The sequence below is a fragment of the Vombatus ursinus genome, unplaced genomic scaffold (genome assembly GCF_900497805.2).
Source record: "Vombatus ursinus unplaced genomic scaffold, bare-nosed wombat genome assembly UNPS02015175.1, whole genome shotgun sequence".
NCBI classification, from domain to species: domain Eukaryota; kingdom Metazoa; phylum Chordata; class Mammalia; order Diprotodontia; family Vombatidae; genus Vombatus; species Vombatus ursinus.
This window is the reverse complement of record NW_020954953.1, coordinates 1,494,135-1,508,633: the sequence shown is the minus strand read 5'-3', so window position 1 is coordinate 1,508,633 and position 14,499 is coordinate 1,494,135. Positions and strand designations below refer to the sequence as shown.

Below are 14,499 nucleotides of genomic sequence, written 5' to 3'. Positions count from 1 at the left end.
AAAGAATTTTCTAAAATGACATGAGGAAAAATAAGAATTTATTGAAGATTGTTGAGTAAATGAGTTAAATAAGCAGATATTTACTTAATAAAAAGTATTCTAGCAGAAGTATGAATGAATAAATATGATGATACAAGGGAGAGAGAGTGGAAGTGGGAAGACCTATAAAGAAGCTATTGAAATACGTTATATAATGCAGGTCTGAACAAGAGATTTGATAGTGAAATAGGAAGGAGAATGCCTAAAGAGTTCTTGTGGAGATGGAACTGACAGAAGCTGGTAACTGATTAAATTTGTGATAGAGGGCAGATTTAAAGATAACCTTATAATGAAATCATTACAGTTAAAAAAATTAAGGTAGATTGAGGCCCAGAGTCTTGAGCATGATCAATTTATTAGCCAAGTATAAATTTGCCAATAAATAGGATTTCAGCTTCCCTAGCAAAGCTAAGACCCCAAGGTGAGGAATGGCTATTCCTTTTTATAGTTTTTAGGCAAGTGTAGAACAAAGAACAGGTCTTTGTAGGCAGGGACCACATTTTGATTGGTTAGAATTAGGAATGAGGGGTTAGAACAACCCCCACCTTCCCTATGATTAAGAAATGTTCATTTTTTGAGTCCACCCAAAAGGTTAGTGTTAGTGGGCTAGACTTTGGATATCAAACCAGACATCCTTCAAGGGAAACAGACTTCCTTGACACAAGACTAGAATAGAGATTAAATAGAGAACTACATTTCTAAACTTAACTTGTTATAGTATGGCTGAATTTCTGAACTCATTCATTCATATGTTTGTTTCATATCTGTACCCCCGTGCTTAACATAGTGCCTGGCACATGGTACTTACTTAATGTCTTTTGATTAATTAAGGATAAGGATTCAAATATATATTTGCAAGTATATTTTGTGATAGTTTTCTAGTTGGACTCCCTGACTCAATTCTTTCCTTATTCCAGTCCATTCCGCAAAGTCCATTTGGCTTTCAAATTGATCTTCCTATAGTAAAGTTCTAAACATGTAACCTCCTGCTCTATAAACTTCATGGGCTTCCTATTACTTCCATATTCAAATACATAATTCTCTGGTTTGTAGAAGTCCTTCATAAATTAGCCCTTTTTATATTTCAAGTTTTCTTACATCTTATTTTCCTCTATGTATTCTTTCATAAAGTGAAACTGGCATCCTTGCTGTTTTTGTTTTTATTTTTTTTTTTACACATGATACTTCACCTCTCAGTTCTGTGCATTTTCATTGTCTCTCTCCCATGTTTAGAATTCCTCCCCCCTCTTCTGTGCCTACTGGCTTTCTTATATTCCTTCAAGGCTCAATTCACATCTAATCTTCTGCATACAAGAAGATTTTCCCCAATTTCCCTTAATGCTAGTGCCTTCCATCTGTTATTTCCAGTTTATTCTGTGTATTTGTCCATAGTCGTTTGCATTTGTCTTCCTCCATGCAAATCCACCCACATAATTTCAATATATGGGGAAATACATCTTTCAAATATGAAGCCATAAAAACCTCATCACATGCAAACATGCAAGAAAGATTACATCACAATTCATTTTTACCATAAGGCAAATGCTCAAATGCCATGGCTGAAAAAGACTAGATGAAGCAGCTGGAAGGCAAGATGAAGCCTTGAGGAGGTCTTCCCATGTAACAATCTAGAATAATTCCTTCAGGGAGGAGAGGAAGAAGAGAGATTAAGTAAGTTACACTTCTTGCTCCCATAAGCGAAGAAGAAAATAATTATGACAGTGTTTTTCAGAATCACAGAACTTCAGTGGCAGAAGGGACATGAGAGACCACTGAAGATACATAATTAATACTTAAGAAGAATACTTTCTACAAACTATACAACAAATAGTCACTCAAATTTTGCTTAAGCAGTCAAATACAGTTTTGAATAATTGTTCATGTTTAGCAAGTTTCCCCCCACCTCTGCTCCTGATATCAGCTCTATGTTTGTCTCTTTCCGAATTCAATCAATCAACCAGAAATCATTTATTAAGTGTCAGCTACATGGCAAACACTGTGCTAGGTTATGAAGATAAAGTACAAATAATGACAGTCCCTACTCTGAAGCAGCCTACTTTTTATTGGGATCAAAAACTTATTTAAAGTTTTCGTGTAGAGGTTGATATTTGAATTACATTTTGCAGGAAGAAAGTGATTATATGAGATACAAGTAATGATAGAAATCAGCTCAGTAATGAAGGATTACCAGCTACAAAGGCATGGAGATGCAAGCATGCCATATATAAAGCACAGGAAGAAAGGCAATTAATAGAAGTTCAGGCCAAGTTGTGAGGGCTTTAAAGTCCCCAAAAAAGTAATTAACGTTTTAATCTATAGACAATAGGAAAACTATGGACTTTATTGAATAGGGCAATGTCATGCTCTGATCTGCACTCAAGGAAAATAATGTTAGTAGCTGTGTGAAGGATAGGATAGAGGAGGAAAAGAATTCAGGCAGGGAGACCAATTGGGAAATCATAGCAACTGTCTAGATGAGATGTGATGAGGGCATGAATTTAGCTGTGTTGATAGTGAGAAAGAGTTCAATGAGACAGATGTGTCAGTAAAAAATAGCAAGATTTATCAACTGATTGGATGTATGGGGTCAGGGAGAATAAAGTTTCAAGAATAACTTTAAGGTTATAAACCCAGGACACTGGGAAAATGGTGTTTTCTTCAATAGATATGGGGAAGTTTGGAAGAGGCATAGAATTGGGAGGGAAAATAATTATTGTTGTTTGAGGAGTGTTGATTTTGAGATGTCCATGATATATTCATTTTGAAATGTCCAACAGGCAGTTAATAATTCTTTATTAAAGTTCAGGGTAGATATTGTGACTTGATATATTGTTCCATGAGTCAACTACATCAGAATGAAACCCATGGGAGCTAAGGGGGTCACCATAAAAAAGATTGTTGAAAGAGAAGGCTCAGGGCAGAGGCTTGGTAAATATCCACAGTTAATGGGGGTGATACAGAACTGAAATAAGACTTAGAGAGGCTGGAGAGAATTCATATTGGTAAGAGTGTCAGGAAGGAGTAATGTCATAAAAAACTCAGAGAGGAGATAGCATCATGGAGGAAGGGGGAGAACAGGAGTGTCAAATGCAATAAAGAAGTCAATATGGATGGATACTGAGAAAAGAACATCAGATTTGAGAATTAAGAGATTATTTACTGATGTCTCCTAATTCTGTCCTCTGGAGCCAAGCAGAACATGTATAATATTTTCATTTGATAACTCTTTAAATAAAGGCCTTTTTGAGACATCTCAGCTCCTGGGGAGGTCAGAACCATTAGGCATTGACATGCAATGACCAATTGACCAGGAAATAGAAGAAGTGCCTATGGATATTCTCCCACTTTCATTCTCTTTAATATTTCTGGTATGAAGTCAGATTTAAAAAAATCCAATAACTGTCCCATTCTCTAATTAGTCAAATGTCATTTGAATGCTTCTAAAACTATATGGTGTGATTTTTAAGGGTCAGTCCACTGCTTTAGAGCTCCTCCTATAGCTTGCTATTAAAATTGGAGTTTCTACCCTAAGGTTCAATCTAATTCAGGATATATTTATAAAGAAGCTACCATTTTCATCCAGTACTTCCACCAGAAAGTTCTTTCAGACTCTTTACTTCTGAAAAAGGCTGACCTATACTGACCTCATTAAACAGTTGAGAAGCAGTGAGACATTAATTATTTGAAGATATGTACACAACTAATAGCAGAACAGCCAGGCTACTGACAGGGTGACTTGAAAAGGAAGGTTTGGGAAGGACCATTTTCTATTTTTGTACATCTTCTTTTATTAAAAATGATATTAATGCTATAATTTATAGCTGTTTTAACTAAAAGGGCAAGAGACATTCAATTTCAGAAGCATTTATCTTAGACTAAGTAAACCTTTAAATCAGAGCTAAGAACAGCTGGCAAACAAAAACTCTCATCCCCAACTGTAGGTGGAAGCCATTACTTTTGATTTTCAAAATAATATCAAAGGCCTTGAAATAAATTCAATCAATCTTATAAGATGGCAGATAGACAAATAACACCTAAAGATTGTTATAAATTTATAATAGAGATTTTGTTATCATTTTCTGGAAGTAAGACAAGTGATCCATAGAAGCAGGAAGGCAGTTGTTGCTGTCCTAATCAGGAAACCTTTCTATTTTATATAGAAGAGGTGAGTTCAAATCTCTCATATGGGGTTTTTTATAGGCTGGACCAAAACATTTTGGTTGTTTGTCTCGTAAGACCAGAAAATGAAAAAGTCAGATAAGGACTCTTCATAGTGGAACAATGTAACTGCTGGCCTTTGTCACACTGGCTGTGTTCCTGAGTGGGGGAGGGGAACCTATGTAGTAAACACCTATTTTTGATAAAGGAAAAAAGTACATGTTAAAGTGACTTATGCAATTATAACTCTGGACAAGTCACTTAACCACTCCCTTTGCCCAGGGAACTCTATTTTTGACTGTAAATTACAGAAATTTTGTTGAGGTGCATTGATATAAAGTCTCTTCCCAAAACAAAACAAAACAAAACAAAACAAAAAACAAACAAAAAAACAAAACAAAGCCTAGTAGTATGTATTCCCTTCTCATTGAGTAATGAAAAGACAAAACTAACCATTTTAATATTAAAGGCACAGTTCTAAAATCAAAATGCAGAAAAATCACAATAGAATAAATAACAAAATCCAACAGTACATTCATTACAGGAGATATTTAATCTAGAGAGACCAAAATAGATTCAAAGTAGAAGTATAAATAGAGCTTACCACGCTAAAGTCAAATCCACCTAAGCAAGAGTGGTACTAGATGAGCAGAAATAGCACCTCGCAAGGGGAATGAAAAGAAGGAAGCATCCGCCTTGGACCTCAAGTTGCAGAGGGAGAGAATGAGTTTGGTGCCTGCCGTATCTTTGCTTCCTTCAACAACACCTTTGTTCATGTGACTGATCTCTCTGGCAAAGTCACATCTGCCGAGTGACTGGTGGGATGAAGGTCAAGGCTGACAGAGATGAATTTTCTCCCTATGCTGCTGTGATGGCCTCTCAGGATGTTGCCCAGAGATGTAAAGAACTAGGCATCACTGCCCTTCACATCAAACTTTGGGCCACGGGGGGAAATAGGACTAAGACCCATGGCTCTGGCACATAGTCCACCCTGAGAGCGCTGGCACTTTCTGGAATAAAAACCAGGCAGATTGAGGATGCCACTCCAATACTCTCTGAGAGTTCTTGCAGAAAGGGTGGTTGCCATCTGTGAATGTTGTCTGCTGGATTATCTTTGTCAATAAAAATGTCACAATGGTCAAATAAAAGAGTTGTACTAGTTAATTAATCTCCCTTCCTCAAGTATTCCTCACTCATTCTAATCCATATTCCATTCAGCTTTCAAAGTGATTTTTCTAAAGTTTAAGTTTGACCAGGTGACCCTGCCCAGAATCTCCCCTCCCATACTCAATAAACTTCAGTAGTCTCTATTTCCTCCATGATCAAATAAAATGCCCTCTTTCCCCATCTAGCACTTAAAGCTCTTCGTATATACATATACATGTACATACATCCATATCTCCTCTCTCCTATACATTTGAATAGGAAAGGAAATGGTAGATGTAACACACATATATGGGTAACATACATGTAATGTGTATGATACATATAGGTATGTTACATCTATAAATCTCCTCTTTCCTATACAAATTTATTTAGGAGATTAACATATGTATGCTATACATATTTTATATTGATATTATATGTATATATATATATATATATACAGAAACACCCATGCTACATATATACCCACACGTACATACATATACACATCTATGTCTTTCTATACATACACACATACATGAGAGAAGATTCAATGTGACAAACATATAATACACAATCTCCCTTTAAAGTTTACAGTACACATAAAAACTAATCATATTTTGGGCCACAAAATTACATAGGCAAGTATAAAATAAACAGTCTATAATAATAATAGCACGCATTTACATAGCACTTTAAGATCTGCAAAACACAAATACCATGTCATTTGATCATTCCAATAACCCTAAAAGGTGGGTTCTATTATTATCTTGATTACAAATGAGGACATTGAGGTAAATAGATTAAGTGACTTGCTCAGGGTGATGTAGTTACTAAATGTCTGAGGCCACATTTGAACTCAGTTCTTCCTGATTCTAAGTTTAGTGCTTTATATACTGTGCTATCTACCTTCCTAACTTATATGCTGTATTTATAGACCATAGTACATAAACCTAGTAATAAATAATGGTTTCAATGAATAAAAGGCATAAACAGTCATGGAAACAAATCAAATCTTATGAACTGACAAGGTACAAAGAGAAGTTACTAAAGTTATGGCAATTTCATCAAATGTAAGACAATTCAGAAACTATATGTCAACACTTATGTGTTGACAATCTCTCTGAATGTCTATTTCAACAAGAAAAAAGAATGGAAGCTAATGAATTGACTCTGTACCTGAACAGTAACAAACCAACAGAAAATAGAAAAGAAATAGGCAAGAGCAGAACAGAGATCAATATAACTGAAATGATAAATAAATCGAAGTTTTTTTTTTAGACTAGAAAAATTAACAACTAACAAGTCTATTTTTTTAAATGTGCAAGTTAAAATGCCCAACATTAGATTGAAATGAGAATTGCAAAATAAGAGGCAAAATAAATTGTGCTGGTCTGCAGAAATCTCCATGAACTGAGGAAGAAAGACTAAGTGTTAGGCCTTCCCTGTGTAGCCAGTATGTTCCATTCATCCTCAGCTCTTTCAGAAATCAGCCTTTCCAGAAATAAATCATGTCTCTCTGTTTATGACAGATCTTCTTGATCTCTGATTCACTTGAATTCCTTTGAATTACCTTGCAAAAGATTATCCCAGGAGATGTCATGAGCAGAAGCTTTCATTGTGGTCTCTGAAGGTGTAAAAACCTCTCCCTTGAAGTATGCTGCAGATTCACCAATATTTGTACCACTTGTTTATGTGAATCTTTGCCTACTGGGCCCTGCAGTTTTGTTCTAGTGGGCACAACATGGGTACCTGAGGATCAGGGCTAGTTGTGGGAAATTGAGGCTGAATTTAATACAAGTGGAAATGGAATAGGGAACTACTGATTTCAATGATATCTCAATCTTTTTTAAATTTCTTTTTTTATTGTGATTTCAACAAACATCAAAAAACATGTTTAATATGTAAAGGACAAGAAATAAGGCTGCACTTTGCTTCCTTTCATAATCAGATATATTTTATGTAAATTACTTTCAGCACTTTCTTATGACCCTAAATACTATTCAGGTGCTTTTTAGGCTAAAATAACTATCCTTTCCAGCCTTTCTGCAGAATTTAATGTTACATGTCCCCTGATGCTCTTTAGAACTAAAGAATAATAATTTTACAGTTTTCCAATCCTTAAGTCCATAAAATATTAGGGAATATAGAGACTGGTCAGTTCAACTCCTATTCTGAGTAATCTCCAGGGGTCATTGAACCCAGCTGCTGCTGTGTTTTAAATACATTCTCCCTCGAGACCAACATTTGTTCTCTTGCCTTTGTCTCTGAGAAGCAAGTAAGTCTTCCATTATTCTTGAGTTTTTCAGCCTCACTCTTATCCCATTCTATCCCTTTGCTTCTTGCTTTCTCATGATGGAGTACAGTTGGCATCTGCCACCATTCATGGGGCGGGCAAGGTTTAGGCAGAGATACTATAATAGGGTGACAGATTCCTATAGTCAGATACTGGGTGACAATCTTGAGAGTGGCTTATGTTCACTGTAACAGGCTTATGAAGTCAGGTGGAGAAAATAATTCAAAATTGGAGCAATAAGAAAGTTCTAGATTGTTAATTCATGCAGTTTTTATTTGTACAGGGACTCTTTCTTACTGTTGTGCTTGTGGTATAATGCTAAAAAAAACACTAGATATAGAACTGGGTTCAAATTACATTTTTAATCTATATTTCCTGTTTTGACCCTCGATAATTCTGTAATCTTCATGGTCCTCAGTTTTCTTATATGTAAAATGAGGGGGTTAGACCAAATGATCCTATGATTCAGTCACCTGGTCATACCTGCAATTTAGGAATAATAATTTAGCAAATGTGTGAAGGATGAATTCTCTCCCTAATTGGAGGTTTGGGCAACGAACTGCAAACTTTAATTTAAGAAGAAAACCTAGATCAGATGTTTCATCTCTCATCTGGCTATACTACTTTTGAACACCTCTGATTGTTTTCTCCACCATGTCTCAGGAAGCTCGTTGTCTGGATAACCTCAACATCCTATAAAATCTCCAGTTTTCGTACCCCTCTCATCATTACCCTCTGCCTCTCTGATTGGAATGTGGGGACAAGAAGTCCAAATTTTCACGTCAGGAGAGAACCCAGCTCAGACATTACTTCCCTCAGACACTACTTTGGTACTTCTCTGACTGGTTTCCCCATTATACCCCCACACTGGTGACTTTTCTACTCCATTTCACCTTCCTTTTGTGATTTGCCTTCCCCCATTAAATTTTAAGGTCCTTAATGGCAAGGACTCTATTTATCTTTTCATACTTGTATCCTAAGGTCTTAGCATAGTAGCCTGGCACATTGTAGATGCTTAATAAATGTTGACTGACTGACTGCAGAGAAGTGAGACTGGATATAGAGAGATTAATTTATAGGCTATTGTAATAGTTCATATGAAAGTTGATGAGGATCAAGCTTTGTGGCTGTGAAGTGAATAGAAAGAACTACTGTAAAAAGATGTTAAAGAGGTGAAACTAATGAGACATGGCAAATGGTTGGATGTGAAGAATAAGAAAAAAATGAAGAACCAAGAGTGACTCCCAAGTTATGAATCTGTGTGAATGGAAGAATGTTGGTCGTAAGAAGAGGGATAGACTTGGGTGGTGGGTAAGAGAATGAGTTCTATTTTTGACATGGTAAGTTGGAGATATCTATGAACCATCCATGTGGAGTTGCTGAGGCATTTGGAAATGCAGGAATGAAGCTCAGGGAAAAGATAAGGGATGGAAATATAGATTTGGAGTCACATTTATAAAATTATAGATGAACATATAGAAGTGGATAAGCTGCCCAGACAATGTAAAAAAGAAAGAGGAGAGCAGTCAGGACGGAGCCTGGAGGTACATTCAAGCACAGGGAGTAGGACACATTTGACAATGCTGCACAGGATATGATTCAATAAGTAGGAAGAAAACCATGAGAAAACAATGTTACAAAAACCAAAATAGAGGAAAATACTTAACAAGGGTTGCTGAATAGTATCATATGTTGCAGTGATGAAGAATGAAAAAAGACCATCAAAATGACCAATTAAGAAATCATTCAGAACCTTGGAAAGAGTAGTTTTATTACATTTTGGTGATGGAAGCCATATTTTAAGGGGTGAGAAATGAAACTCAGGTAAATAAGTGAAAGAAATATCTATGAACAGCTTTGTCTATGAGTTTGCCTGTAAAACAGAGAGAAATAACATGATGAATGGGAATGTCAGGTGAAGATCTCTTAAGAATGGGGAAGATAAGATCATATATTTAGGCAGAAGAAAAAGAGTCAATGGCTGGAGAAAGGTTGTAAATTAGGAGAAAATATGAATGACTGAAGGCAATCTCCAGGACTAGATGGGAGGGAAAGTAATCAATGACAAACATAGAATGGTTAGTGTTGGCAAGAACAGTCAAATTATCTCCCAAGACTAGTTGAAAAGACATAATAGGGAATAATAAAGTCAGTAAGTTTTCTCTAATAAATGAATTGAGTAGTTCTACATAAGCTTAAAAAATTATACAATGGCTATGTCTACTCTATTTGTAGGAGAAACAGATCTGGGTGTAGATTTACCATCAGTAGAACCAATTTGCCAATAAGAAATTTTAGTAAAGCATAGTATATAAAGTTCCACTCAGAAAGTACTTAAGCTAATTTACAGCTTCCAATGGCAGTCTTTTCACTTTTACTTAGATAATTGTAATAGTTCACAAGTTTCTTTAGAAGCAATTGGACTCTGAGTGATTTATTCTCTAGATGGATATATATCAGATACTGTGTTTTAAATGTTGGTAAGGACTTTTTTGGCTATCAATCATAGTGTTTGAGAAAAGCCATCAGTGGAAATTAATTTGGATTGAAATATCAGTATTTATCACAGGGGGCACATTTCAAATTTATGCCCCCCAAACTTCTCTATAAGGCAGTCTCTTAAAAAATTATGAAATCAGTCTCTATAAAATTATGGAATCAGTATGGCGAGCATGTGTTTCTTCAATTACCTTTTTACACTCACCCTTCTCCCACCAAAATATCAAGATCAGAGGCTCAGTTCTCATAACTCTAAAACTTTATGTCAAGCTTCTTATAGAAATTAATGACTCCATTACTACTTACCTTCTCATGATTTATATGCTAATCATGTATACAAAAGTGAATTAGAACATCAAGTCAATTACCTGCCATTGTGTGAAGTGGAAAGTTTTAGATCTGAACTTAGAGAAATTGGATTCTAATCCCTACCTCTGTGGTCTTAGGCTTAGACAGATCAATACTCACCCTGGGTCTTACTTTCCTCATATATAAAATGAGACAGTTAAACTATATGGCATTTGACATCCTTTCTAACTTTAAACTTATGATTCTATAATCTAGAAATTTCAGGTATATATGTGAATTTTGTGTGCTTTACTGTTGATACACAAATCTTTTAGTATTTTTCTCCCATTATCAATGCCATTTAAAAATGCTAGTAGCTGGAATCTGTGTGTTCATTGATTTTATGTGGAAAAATGGATAATTTCATTTGCTTACTCAATTTAGGGATGAGATGCTCATATAATTACCATATCATAACCAAGATGTCTGTCTTACTTACCTGCTTTTCTTCCATTTCCTCATTACACCTAGACATTGCAAGATTACAGAATCAAATGAGAGGAAATACTGGTAAGCCAATTAAACAGAAACACAATCTTTATAATATATTGCAGATATCTTTCATCCAGTGGCTTGTCAGAGATATAACTAAGAGAGTTCAAAATGTGTGTTGATTTAATTCTAGCAACCTCTTTTCAGCTTTGATTTTTAGTCTCAAATCATACTCTTCATCATTCTCTTTGTTGTCATCTTTTCAATGAAAAGTGTTCCATTCTTTCCCCCACCCCATTAGATGATAATATTGTATCCAATAAAACAGGAATCCATATTTTTCCCCTGAGATTTAGAGAGGGTTTTAAATCCTTCATCCTTAGAAGGTATGACAGAAAGTAATGTTCTGATATTTGGAATGTTATTATCTTAATTTCATAAGCAATGGTAAGAGAATGGTAAGAGAATGATGAATAATTATCTTCCTGAAGCATAGGTTTGCTCATGACATTTCATTAATGTGTGCATTCAGGGAATTTCATTTGCATATTTTAAAAGCAAAATTTTATTGAATACTCAATCATAAAGAATATAGTTTTTATTCATCAAACTAAAGAAACTAGTTTAAACTAACATTTTTAAATTAAAAACTAAACTTTACTTAAAAATTCAAATTTTGCAAAGATTTCTTTTAATCAAACTTTTCCCCAATCCTAAATGCAAAATGACCTTTATTTTCCTTAGCTTCTTTAAAAATAATTTAAAATATATTTTATTGATATCTTTTTATATCACCATAATTTCCCCTAGTATCCTTACCTCTCATCTCATATAATAAATATTACTTTGTTAAAGAAAAAAATGGAAAAAAATCAGTATAACTGATCAGTACAGAGAAAAAAAATCTAAAAATACATGCAATACACAGAACTTAGGGACTTCAAACTCTGCAAAAAGGTGGGGTGGAGTATCTTTTCCTATTCCTTCTTTTAAGTTATGCTTGTTATTTAACATTTGTAAACACTTCTAAATTTTTTTTGTGGGACGGTTGTTCTTTCCATTTGTTTTTGCAGTCATTGTGTATATTGTTTTCTTGGCTCTGCTTACTTTATTGGTTCACATAGCTCTTTCTATGCTTCTCTCTATTTATCATATTCATAATTTCTTAATGCATAATGATATTCCATTACAATAATGCGCCATAATTTGTTTAGCCATTCCCTATTGATGTACTTCCACTTTTCTTCTGTTTCTGTGCTATGATACATACAAATGCTGCTACAAATATTTTGCTTTATATAGGGACTTCCTTTTTTTCCCCCAATGACCTTCTTCAGAAATAACCGTAGTAAAGGATCTTCATGTCAAAGTATGTGGCCATTTTAATAATTTTGTCTAAATTTCAAGTTGCATTCCAAATTGCTTATACTGATCCACAGATTCATCAGTAATGCTCCGTGTATCCGCTTCCCCACAACCCCTGAAACACTGACTAATCTTGTACTTTGTTATGTTTGCCAGTTTCTAGAGGATGAGATAAAATGGCAGGGTTGTTTGATTTGCATATCTCTTATTAGTGACTGGAAACATTTTTGTTTGTTTAATAATTTGCATTCCTTTTGAGAAATATTCATATCCTTTGGCTACTTATTTACTAGGAAAAATGTTTCGGTCTTATGATCTATTTATCTAATTATCTACTAATTGTTAATGTATCTTGGATGCTAAACACTTTTCAGAGAAATTTCATTCAAAGATTTCTTTCCATTCCACTGCTTTCCTTCTTGTTTATGTGTGTATGCAGAAGCTTTTCAGTTTCATGTAATATAAATTATCTGTTTTATGTTCTGTATTTGTCTTTCTCCCTCGTTTGGTTAAGAATAGATCCTGACCATAGCTAAGAGAGATACATGATCTGCTATTCTTCTAATTTTAAGTGTAATATTTAATATTTATTATCACAAATCTATTTAGAATATATTGGGGAATATGATATAAGGTACTGATTGATAGAAGCTCAATTTCTGCTGCACTGCTTTCCAGTTTTCCTAGCAGTTTTTCTCAGAAAATAAATTATGCAAGAAAAAATGCTTAATAATTATCTAGCCTTTCATTTTTATTCTATTAATGACTTTGTAATTTTACATGTGTTTCATGTAAGCAACAGCTTGTAGGGTTGTGTTTTCCTATCCAAATCTATTACTCTTTTTTTTTGTTTATTTCATTGGCTTAATTTTTTCACATTCAAATTTATGAGTTAGGTTTATATTTTCTTCCATTTGTCTCTCATATGCCACCCCTAAAAATTAGGCTTACTCCTTTCATCTGTAAACATGATACTTTGTAATTTTAGATATTTTAGATTAATCTAGTAGTTTAAGCCAATTCTATTCCTCCTGGCTCCTTTCCCCTCACCTCCAGCCATATTCCTTCCCCTTTGTTATCCCACTTGCCTAGTTTGGGAGTTTGTTTCTGAATTTATTATTTCCTTTTTATTTATTGTTTTTATATATTATTTAATTTTCATTTCCTCTCATTTTAGGCACCAAGTAAAATCCATCTTTGCTTTTCTTCAAATTGTTCTGTTGATTCTTTTTGAAATTTAATTTTCTAATTTAATTTAGACAACTTTTTTCTAAAATGTTTTCCTCTTTTTTAATTATTGTCTCACCTTTTTTCTGTTCTATTCATGACTTTGAATTCATGACTCATTTATTTAGTTATTCTTAATTCTCTATATTCCTCATATAATTAAAACTTCTATATAACCTGTCTTAGATTCCTTTTCTTTTTTCCTTTTCTTTTTTTGGGGGGGGGGTGGAGGGCTAGGCAATGAGGTTAAATGACTTGCCCAGGGTCACACAGCTAGTAAGTGTTACGTGTCTAAGAGCAGATTTGAACTCAGGTCCTCCTGAATCCAGGGCGTGCTCTATCCACTGCGCCACCTAGCTTCCCCCTAGATTCCTTTTCTAAAGAGTTTCTGTTACTCTCTTATAGATCTTGCTCTTAGTTGCTTTTTTTCCCATTGTATCTCACTCTTAAAAATATCAATTCCAGCATACAGTAAGATTTTTTTGGGGGGGCTAATCAGTAAGGTTAAGTGACTTGCCCAGGGTCACACAGTTAGCAAATATTATGTGTCTGAGGTCGGATTTGAACTCAGGTCCTCCTGAATCCAGGGCCGGTGCTCTATCCACTGTGCCACCTAACTGTCCCAATGGTAAGATATTTTCCTACAGGATTTTTCTTTTGTCCTTAATTATGCAATGTATTGCATTGCATAATGCAATGAAATTACCTCCCTAGGTCTATGCCCTCCCACTCTTCTAGCTGCCATTGCCTCCAGGATCTATGATGATTTATTTCTGAAGCAAGATAAGTGGTTTTCCTCAGCACTAAATCAGATTGTACAAATTATTAGATAATCCATTTCCTTTAAATTTTTAAAGATTATTTTTAGTAATTTTGTTAAATATTTCACACTTACATATATTTTTTTAAATAATTTTTAGAATTTTGAATTCCAAATTTTCTTCCTCCCTCCTATTCATTCCCTCTCCTTGACAAGGTAAGCAATTTTA

General features: G+C 34.5%; 1 pseudogene; it reads left to right on the top strand.

Moving 5' to 3' along the window:
* The first annotated feature begins 260 nt into the window (after positions 1 to 260).
* LOC114031442 lies at positions 261 to 5,290 on the top strand (annotated as a pseudogene).
* Positions 5,291 to 14,499: the final 9,209 nt, after the last annotated feature.